Here is a 10,000-nt window from a genome sequence, read left to right on the forward strand (position 1 = left end):
TCGGCATGAAACCTTCTTTTATTAAGTGTTGTTTTCATCGAGCGTCTTTCATTAAAGGTTGTGTTCTGAAGCAGTCTTTTCTTCAACAGCGCTGTTCTCCGGGGAGAAGGTCTGCCGGCATCTCTAGAAATCTCCCCCCGCCCCTGACCGCCTCCCCCCCCCGCCCCCGTTGCCGGTTTGCGCGGAGCCCCCCCTCCCGACGTTGCCTCTTGCCGCTACCCCCCGCCCCCCCCCCGCTGCCGGTTTGCGCGGAGCTCCCCCTTCCCGCCGTTGCCTCTTGCCGCTACCCCCCGCCCCCCCCCCGCTGCCGGTTTGCGCGGAGCCCCCCCTTCCCGCCGTTGCCTCTTGCCGCTACCCCCCGCCCCCCCCCCGCTGCCGGTTTGCGCGGAGCCCCCCCTTCCCGCCGTTGCCTCTTGCCGCTACCCCCCGCCCCCCCCCCGCTGCCGGTTTGCGCGGAGCCCCCCCTTCCCGCCGTTGCCTCTTGCCGCTACCCCCGCCCCCCCCCGCTGCCGGTTTGCGCGGAGCCCCCCCTTCCCGCCGTTGCCTCTTGCCGCTACCCCCCGCCCCCCCCCCGCTGCCGGTTTCCGCGGAGCCCCCCCTTCCCGCCGTTGCCTCTTGCCGCTACCCCCCGCCCCCCCCCCCCCGCTGCCGGTTTGCGCGGAGCCCCCCCCGCCTGCCGTTGCCTCTTGCCGCGGCCGCCACCGCCCCCCCCACACCCCCCGGCCCCCGTTACCGGTTTGCGCGGAGCCCCCCCCCCCGACGTTGCCTCTTGCCGCTGCTGCCACCCCCAGCTCCCCACACCCCCCCGGCTCCCGTTAGCGGTTTGCGCGGAGCCCCCCCTTCCCCCCTTCGCGGGCTGCCGCTTCCCTCCCGGGCTGCCCGGCTGCTCTCTAACCCCTGCGACCGAGGCGGCGCTGTTAGGGCGGCCGTGCCGGTGCCCCTTGCCGCAGCTAGCCTCTCGCCGCTGCCCCTCCCGTCCGTCGTCCCCCGTCCCCAAAAACTTGCTGCTCTCCACGCTGGAGCCTGCACGGGGGAGGTTGCGCTCCGCTCCTCCGGCCCTAAAGCCGCCCTCGCCCGCCCCCCCGGCTTGCCGCTTGGCTCGGCTGCCCGCCCGCCCGCTAATCCCCCCAACGCCCCCACCCCAAAAACACCCCAGCCCTACCGCATGCCGCTCCCCCTCTCCCCGCTCTCGCTGACCGCTGCCACCCCCCCCCACCCCTCCCCCCCGAAACAAACCCCCCAGCCCTACCGCATGCCGCTCCCCCTCTCTCCCTAGCCTGCCCCCCCCCGCCGTCGCTTGCTGCCGCCGCCGCCGCCGCCGCCGCCGGGACCCGCCTCGGTCTGGTGGCGCGCGCTCGGAGATCCCCGGCTACCCGTCCGTTCCGTCCCTCCCTCCCGCCCCGCCCCGGGGGAGGGCCCGGGGCAGCGCGGGCAGGCGGGGAGCAAAAAAAGGCGCGGGCGCCAAAAAACGTCGGGGTCCCGGGGGTGGCGGAGGGGGGCGGCGGCGGGGGGCGGCGGCGGGTACACGGCGCCGGGTCCAGGGCGCCGGGTCCAGCCCGTCCCGGGGCGGGGACAGGTGGTGTCGTCCGTCCCCGCCCCCGTAACCTGCTCTGAAGCATCCGCTTCCCGCCGCGGTTCGCCCTCCACCCCCCCGCCGCACACGCAGCTGCCGCTTCCCGCCGCCTCTGCCCCCCCGCCCCGGGATCAACCACCCGCCGGGTCCAGCCGGTCCCGGTCCCGGGAACCTGCTCCCGGGGCCAGCCGGAGCCACGCCCCCTCCTCTGACGCTTCCAGCTGCCGCCTCCCCTCCCCACCCCCCAAACTCACACTGGCCCTCGCCGGCCCGCCCACCCCGCCTACCTGCTTGCCCGCCGCCGCTGGGTGGCGTGCCGGACACTCTCGCACACAGGTACACAGACAGGGACACAGGGACACAGGCACTCAGGCACACAGGGACACAGGGACACAGGGACACAAGGACACAGGGACACAGGCACTCAGGCACTCAGGCACTCAGGGACACAGGGACACAGGGACACAGGCACTCAGGCACTCAGGGACACAGGGACACAGGGACACAAGGACACAGGGACACAGGCACTCAGGCACTCAGGCACTCAGGGACACAGGGACACAGGGACACAGGCACTCAGGCACTCAGGGACACAGGGACACAGGGACACAGGCACTCAGGCACACAGGGACACAGGTGGCGGGCCGGAGGCCTCTCTCCACTGTGTGGCAGGGGTCCAAGAGCCACCCCAGCCCAACCCAGAGGGTCTTTTGCACCTCTCTAGAGGCCACCCAGAGACCCCAGGCCGCAGCAGAAGCCTCCCCCGCATGCTCTGCAGGCTTCCGACCCACCCCAGGCCGCACCAGAAGCCTCCCCCGCAAGCTCTGCAGGCTTCCGACCCACCCCAGGCCGCAGCAGAAGCCTCTCCCGCACGCTCTGCAGGCTTCTCAGCCACCCCAGGCCGCACCAGAAGCCTCTCCCGCACGCTCTGCAGGCTTCTCAGCCACCCCAGGCCGCACCAGAAGCCTCTCCCGCACGCTCTGCAGGCTTCTCAGCCACCCCAGGCCGCACCAGAAGCCTCTCCCCGCACGCTCTGCAGGCTTCTCAGCCACCCCAGGCCGCACCAGAAGCCTCCCCCGCACGCTCTGCAGGCTTCCGACCCACCCCAGGCCGCACCAGAAGCCTCCCCCGCACGCTCTGCAGGCTTCTCAGCCACCCCAGGCCGCAACAGAAGCCTCCCCCGCACGCTCTGCAGGCTTCTCAGCCACCCCAGGCCGCAGCAGAAGCCTCTCCCGCACGCTCTTCAGGCTTCTCAGCCACCCCAGGCCGCACCAGAAGCCTCTCCCGCACGCCCTGCAGGCTTCTCAGCCACCCCAGGCCGCAGCAGAAGCCTCTCCCCGCACGCTCTGCAGGCTTCTCACCCACCCCCAGGCCGCAGCAGAAGCCTCCCCCGCACGCTCTGCAGGCTTCTCAGCCACCCCAGGCCGCACCAGAAGCCTCCCCCGCACGCTCTGCAGGCTTCCGACCCACCCCAGGCCACAGCAGAAGCCTCTCCCGCACGCCCTGCAGGCTTCTCAGCCACCCCAGGCCGCAGCAGAAGCCTCTCCCGCACGCTCTGCAGGCTTCTCAGCCACCCCAGGCCCCAACAGAAGCCTCTCCCGCACGCTCTGCAGGCTTCTCAGCCACCCCAGGCCGCAGCAGAAGCCTCTCCCGCACGCTCTGCAGGCTTCTCAGCCACCCCAGGCCGCAGCAGAAGCCTCTCCCCGCACGCTCTGCAGGCTTCTCAGCCACCCCAGGCCGCAGCAGAAGCCTCTCCCGCACGCTCTGCAGGCTTCTCAGCCACCCCAGGCCGCAGCAGAAGCCTCTCCCGCACGCTCTGCAGGCTTCTCAGCCACCCCAGGCCGCAGCAGAAGCCTCTCCCGCACGCTCTGCAGGCTTCTCAGCCACCCCAGGCCGCAGCAGAAGCCTCCCCCGCACGCTCTGCAGTCTTCTCAGCCACCCCAGGCCGCACCAGAAGCCTCCCCCGCACGCTCTGCAGGCTTCTCAGCCACCCCAGGCCGCAACAGAAGCCTCTCCCGCACGCTCTGCAGGCTTCTCAGCCACCCCAGGCCGCAGCAGAAGCCTCTCCCGCACGCTCTGCAGGCTTCCGACCCACCCCAGGCCGCAACAGAAGCCTCCCCCCGCACGCTCTGCAGGCTTCTCAGCCACCCCAGGCCGCAGCAGAAGCCTCCCCCGCACGCTCTGCAGGCTTCTCAGCCACCCCAGGCCGCAGCAGAAGCCTCCCCCGCACGCTCTGCAGGCTTCTCAGCCACCCCAGGCCCCAACAGAAGCCTCTCCCGCACGCTCTGCAGGCTTCCGACCCACCCCAGGCCGCACCAGAAGCCTCTCCCGCACGCTCTGCAGGCTTCTCAGCCACCCCAGGCCGCAGCAGAAGCCTCTCCCGCACGCTCTGCAGGCTTCCGACCCACCCCAGGCCGCAACAGAAGCCTCCCCCCGCACGCTCTGTAGGCTTCTGACCCACCCCAGGCCCCAACAGAAGCCTCCCCCGCACGCTCTGCAGGCTTCTCAGCCACCCCAGGCCGCACCAGAAGCCTCTCCCGCACGCTCTGCAGGCTTCTCAGCCACCCCAGGCCGCAGCAGAAGCCTCTCCCGCACGCTCTGCAGGCTTCCGACCCACCCCAGGCCGCAACAGAAGCCTCCCCCGCACGCTCTGTAGGCTTCTGACCCACCCCAGGCCCCAACAGAAGCCTCTCCCGCACGCTCTGCAGGCTTCTCAGCCACCCCAGGCCGCAGCAGAAGCCTCTCCCGCACGCTCTGCAGGCTTCTCAGCCACCCCAGGCCGCACCAGAAGCCTCTCCCGCACGCTCTGCAGGCTTCTCCGCCACCACAGGCCGCACCAGAGGATCTTTTGCACCTCTCTGGACGCCACCCAGAGACTCCAGGCCGCACCAGAGGCCCCCCCCCCCAACCATTTACAGGCTGCAGTGCCAGCCTAGGCCCCGCTGGCAGCCTCCCTTGTCTGCTTTGGAAGGCCTCCCATCCACTCCAGACCTGCCTGGAGGCCTCCCTCGACTGCTCCCGGGGCCCTCGAAGCCACCCTAGGCCTTTCTGGAGGACCTGCTCGACCGCTCGGGCGGCTTCTGACGCACCCTCGGCCATCCGGCGCCCAGCAGCTCCCAGGGCCAGGCACCGGCCTCCCCCCTCCGGCCGCCCCTGGGGCCGGGGGTGGCTCGGACTCGGCGCCCCCAACGTGTCGTCCCGTCCCCCCCCGCCCCGCACCGCCGAACATTCGCTGCAGCCGAGGGCTTGCCGCTCGACGCCTACCCCACCCGCCCAGCCCCCCGCTGCGGCCCGGCGCTGCCCCGGCCGCTGCGCCCCGCCTCTCATCGCTCCCCCCACCCGGCAACCGGCCGCCGGGCACGGCAAGTCCCAGGGCAGGGAACAGGTGCTGCCGGGACCCCGTGCTGGCTGCCGGCTTCCCGGGGCTGCCCCGGGACGGCCCCGGTCGCCGGCCGGGTGACGTTCACCGAAGCGGCTGCCGGCTGTCTTCGAGCCCCCCCCCCCCTCCGCCTCCGCTGCCGCTTCTGCCCGCACCCCCTCCACTGCCTCCCCCCGCCGCCGGCGAACGAGTCGGCGGATCCGTAGGGTGCCGGGAGCCCGAACGGCGAGCGGCTCCGGCTGCTGCCGGGACCGCGGGGATTCGAGCCGCTCCGGCCGCGGCCGGGACCCCCGTGCCGGAAGCCGGCATCCCGGGACGGCCCCGGGACGGCCCCGGTCGCCGGCCGGGTGACGTTCAGCGAAGCGGCTGCCGCCAGTCTTTGGGCCTCCCCCGTGCCGGGGCCGCGGGGCTTCGAGCCGGTCCGGCCGCGGCCGGGATCCGGGGCCGGACGATGGCTTCCCGGGCCGGTCCCGGTCGCCTCCCGGGTGACGTTCACCGAAGCGGCTGACGGCTGTCTCCGAGCCCTCCCCCCCCCCCTCCGCCTCCGCTGCCGCTTCTGCCCGCACCCCCTCCACTGCCTCCCCCCGCCGCCCGCGAACGAGTCGCCGGATCTGTAGGGTGCCGGGAGCCCGAACGGCGAGCGGCTCCGGCTGCTGCCGGGACCGCGGGGATTCGAGCCGCTCCGGCCGCGGCCGGGACCCCGTGCCGGAAGCCGGCATCCCCGGACGGCCCCGGGACGGCCCCGGTCGCCGGCCGGGTGACGTTCTCCGAAGCGGCTGCCGGCTGTCTTCGAGCCCCCCCCCCCTCCGCCTCCGCTGCCGCTTCTGCCCGCACCCCCTCCACTGCCTCCCCCCGCCGCCGGCGAACGAGTCGGCGGATCCGTAGGGTGCCGGGAGCCCGAACGGCGAGCGGCTCCGGCTGCTGCCGGGACCGCGGGGCTTCGAGCCGCTCCGGCCGCGGCCGGGACCCCCGTGCCGGAAGCCGGCATCCCGGGACGGCCCCGGGACGGCCCCGGTCGCCGGCCGGGTGACGTTCAGCGAAGCGGCTGCCGCCAGTCTTTGGGCCTCCCCCGTGCCGGGGCCGCGGGGCTTCGAGCCGGTCCGGCCGCGGCCGGGATCCCGGGCCGGACGATGGCTTCCCGGGCCGGTCCCGGTCGCCTCCCGGGTGACGTTCACCGAAGCGGCTGCCGGCTGTCTTCGAGCCCCCCCCCCCCCTCCGCCTCCGCTGCCGCTTCTGCCCGCACCCCCTCCACTGCCTACCCCCGCCGCCGGCGAACGAGTCGCCGGATCCGTAGGGTGCCGGGAGCCCGAACGGCGAGCGGCTCCGGCTGCTGCCGTGGCCGCGGGGATTCGAGCCGCTCCGGCCGCGGCCGGGACCCCGTGCCGGAAGCCGGCATCCCCGGACAGCCCCGGGACGGCCCCGGTCGCCGGCCGGGTGACGTTCACCGAAGCGGCTGCCGGCTGTCTTCGAGCCCCCCCCCCCTCCGCCTCCGCTGCCGCTTCTGCCCGCACCCCCTCCACTGCCTCCCCCCGCCGCCGGCGAACGAGTCGGCGGATCCGTAGGGTGCCGGGAGCCCGAACGGCGAGCGGCTCCGGCTGCTGCCGGGACCGCGGGGATTCGAGCCGCTCCGGCCGCGGCCGGGACCCCGTGCCGGAAGCCGGCATCCCGGGACGGCCCCGGGACGGCCCCGGTCGCCGGCCGGGTGACGTTCAGCGAAGCGGCTGCCGCCAGTCTTTGGGCCTCCCCCGTGCCGGGGCCGCGGGGCTTCGAGCCGGTCCGGCCGCGGCCGGGATCCGGGGCCGGACGATGGCTTCCCGGGCCGGTCCCGGTCGCCTCCCGGGTGACGTTCACCGAAGCGGCTGACGGCTGTCTCCGAGCCCCCCCCCCCCCCTCCGCCTCCGCTGCCGCTTCTGCCCGCACCCCCTCCACTGCCTCCCCCCGCCGCCGGCGAACGAGTCGCCGGATCTGTAGGGTGCCGGGAGCCCGAACGGCGAGCGGCTCCGGCTGCTGCCGGGACCGCGGGGATTCGAGCCGCTCCGGCCGCGGCCGGGACCCCGTGCCGGAAGCCGGCATCCCGGGACGGCCCCGGGACGGCCCCGGTCGCCGGCCGGGTGACGTTCAGCGAAGCGGCTGCCGCCAGTCTTTGGGCCTCCCCCGTGCCGGGGCCGCGGGGCTTCGAGCCGGTCCGGCCGCGGCCGGGATCCCGGGCCGGACGATGGCTTCCCGGGCCGGTCCCGGTCGCCTCCCGGGTGACGTTCACCGAAGCGGCTGCCGGCTGTCTTCGAGCCCCCCCCCCCCCTCCGCCTCCGCTGCCGCTTCTGCCCGCACCCCCTCCACTGCCTCCCCCCGCCGCCGGCGAACGAGTCGGCGGATCCGTAGGGTGCCGGGAGCCCGAACGGCGAGCGGCTCCGGCTGCTGCCGGGACCGCGGGGATTCGAGCCGCTCCGGCCGCGGCCGGGACCCCGTGCCGGAAGCCGGCATCCCCGGACAGCCCCGGGACGGCCCCGGTCGCCGGCCGGGTGACGTTCACCGAAGCGGCTGCCGCCAGTCTTTGGGCCTCCCCCGTGCCGGGGCCGCGGGGCTTCGAGCCGGTCCGGCCGCGGCCGGGATCCGGGGCCGGACGATGGCTTCCCGGGCCGGTCCCGGTCGCCTCCCGGGTGACGTTCACCGAAGCGGCTGCCGGCTGTCTCCGAGCCCCCCCCCCCCCCTCCGCCTCCGCTGCCGCTTCTGCCCGCACCCCCTCCACTGCCTCCCCCCGCCGCCCGCGAACGAGTCGGCGGATCCATACCGTCCCGAGAGCCCGAGGCGGCGGCACCCAGTGCGGGTCCGGCCGAGGCCGGGACCCCGTGCCTGTCGCAGGCTTCCCGGGACGGCCCCGGAACGGCCGCGGTCGCCGGCCGGGTGACGTTCTCCGAAGCGGCTGACGGCTGTCTTCGAGCCCCCCCCCCCCTCCGCCTCCGCTGCCGCTTCTGCCCGCACCTCCTTCACTGCCTCCCCCCGCCGCCGGCGAACGAGTCGCCGGATCCGTAGGGTGCCGGGAGCCCGAACGGCGAGCGGCTCCGGCTGCTGCCGGGACCGCGGGGATTCGAGCCGCTCCGGCCGCGGCCGGGACCCCGTGCCGGATGCCGGCATCCCGGGACGGCCCCGGGACGGCCCCGGTCGCCGGCCGGGTGACGTTCAGCGAAGCGGCTGCCGCCAGTCTTTGGGCCTCCCCCGTGCCGGGGCCGCGGGGCTTCGAGTCGGTCCGGCCGCGGCTGGGACCCCGTGCCTGTCGCAGGCTTCCCGGGACGGCCCCGGAACGGCCGCGGTCGCCGGCCGGGTGACGTTCACCGAGGCGACTGCCGGCTGTCTTCGAGCCCCCCCCCCCCCTGCCGGAGCCGCGGGGATACGAGCCGGTCCGGCCGCGGCCGGGACCCCCGTGCCGGAAGCCGGCATCCCGGGACGGCCCCGGGACGGCCCCGATCGCCTCCTGGGTGACGTTCACCGAAGCGGCTGCCGGCTGTCTTCGAGCCCCCCCCCCCTCCGCCTCCGCTGCCGCTTCTCCCCGCACCCCCTCCACTGCCTCCCCCCGCCGCCCGCGAACGAGTCGCCGGATCTGTAGGGGGCCGGGAGCCCGAGGCGGCGAGCGGCTCCGGCTGCTGCCGGGACCGCGAGGCTTCGAGCCGGTCCGGCCGCGGCCGGGATCTCGTGCCGAACGTCGTCTTCCCGGGACGGTCCCGGGAGGGCCCCAGTCTCCTCCCGGGTGACGTTCACCGAAGCGGCTGCCGGCTGTCTTCGAGCCCCCACCCCTGCCGTGGCCGCGGGGATTCGCCCCGGTCCGGCAGCTGACGGTTCCCTGTGTCGGACGCCGGCTTCCCGGGACTGCCCCGGGACAGCCCCGGTCGCCTCCCGGGTGACGTTCACCGAAGCTGCTGCCGCCTGTCTTTGTCCCCCCCCCCCGTGCTCTCCCTCAGGCGGGAGGTAGACGTGCTCTCCCTCGGCGAGTAGACGTGCTCTCCCTCGGCGAGTAGACGTGCTCTCCCTCGGCGGGTAGACGTGCTCTCCCTCGGCGAGTAGACGTGCTCTCCCTCGGCGAGTAGACGTGCTCTCCCTGGGCGAGTAGACGTGCTCTCCCTGGGCGAGTAGACGTGCTCTCCCTCGGCGAGTAGACGTGCTCTCCCTCGGCGAGTAGACGTGCTCTCCCTGGGCGAGTAGACGTGCTCTCCCTGGGCGAGTAGACGTGCTCTCCCTGGGCGAGTAGACGTGCTCTCCCTGGGCGAGTAGACGTGCTCTCCCTGGGCGAGTAGACGTGCTCTCCCTGGGCGAGTAGACGTGCTCTCCCTGGGCGAGTAGACGTGCTCTCCCTGGGCGAGTAGACGTGCTCTCCCTCGGCGAGTAGACGTGCTCTCCCTCGGCGAGTAGACGTGCTCTCCCTCGGCGAGTAGACGTGCTCTCCCTCGGCGAGTAGACGTGCTCTCCGCGGAGATCGCGCTTGTCGCCAAGGGGTCGCTGTTGCGCTCTGCCTCCGCCTACGTCATCGTACAAGCCGGCGTGATTTCTGCGACCTGCCGCTGGGCGGAGGTCGGCTGGTTGTGCGCTCGCGGAGCTGACGGCCCTCCAGTTCCGTATATGAGGGAACAAGCGACGCCGAGCACTCCCAGGGCAGCGCTGCCGAGCGGCTGCTCCAAGCCACCCGCCAGGCGGCTGGGCAGGGGTCCGTCTGGCTTCTCGGTGGCTTTCGCCCGGGTCAGAGAGGGGACCCGCGGGGCCGAACAAAGGCGCGGCGGTTTGGAGCGGCCGCTGGCGCACCCTCAGCGGTGTTGGATGGGTTTCGCTCGTCCGTGAGCCGGAGCCCAGCCCGGGCTCGGCAACGAAAGCGGGGAAAAGAAAAAAAGTTGACGAGTGGCTGGCGCCGGCCACTGCCGAAGTGTGGAACCCCCGAAGCGAAGTTTGCCCGGTGGGGCACGGGGGCAGAGAAAGCCGGGGAGACGTGGTGCCGGCGTCGGTCCCACCAAGAATGGAAAGCAAGCCCGTCCAGGCACGGCGAGAGAGAGCCCGGTAAGGGGCAG

This window comes from Melanerpes formicivorus, unplaced genomic scaffold (genome assembly GCF_026170545.1).
Source record: "Melanerpes formicivorus ecotype bairdi unplaced genomic scaffold, bMelFor1.0.p_v2 SCAF_240, whole genome shotgun sequence".
Lineage (NCBI taxonomy): Eukaryota > Metazoa > Chordata > Aves > Piciformes > Picidae > Melanerpes > Melanerpes formicivorus.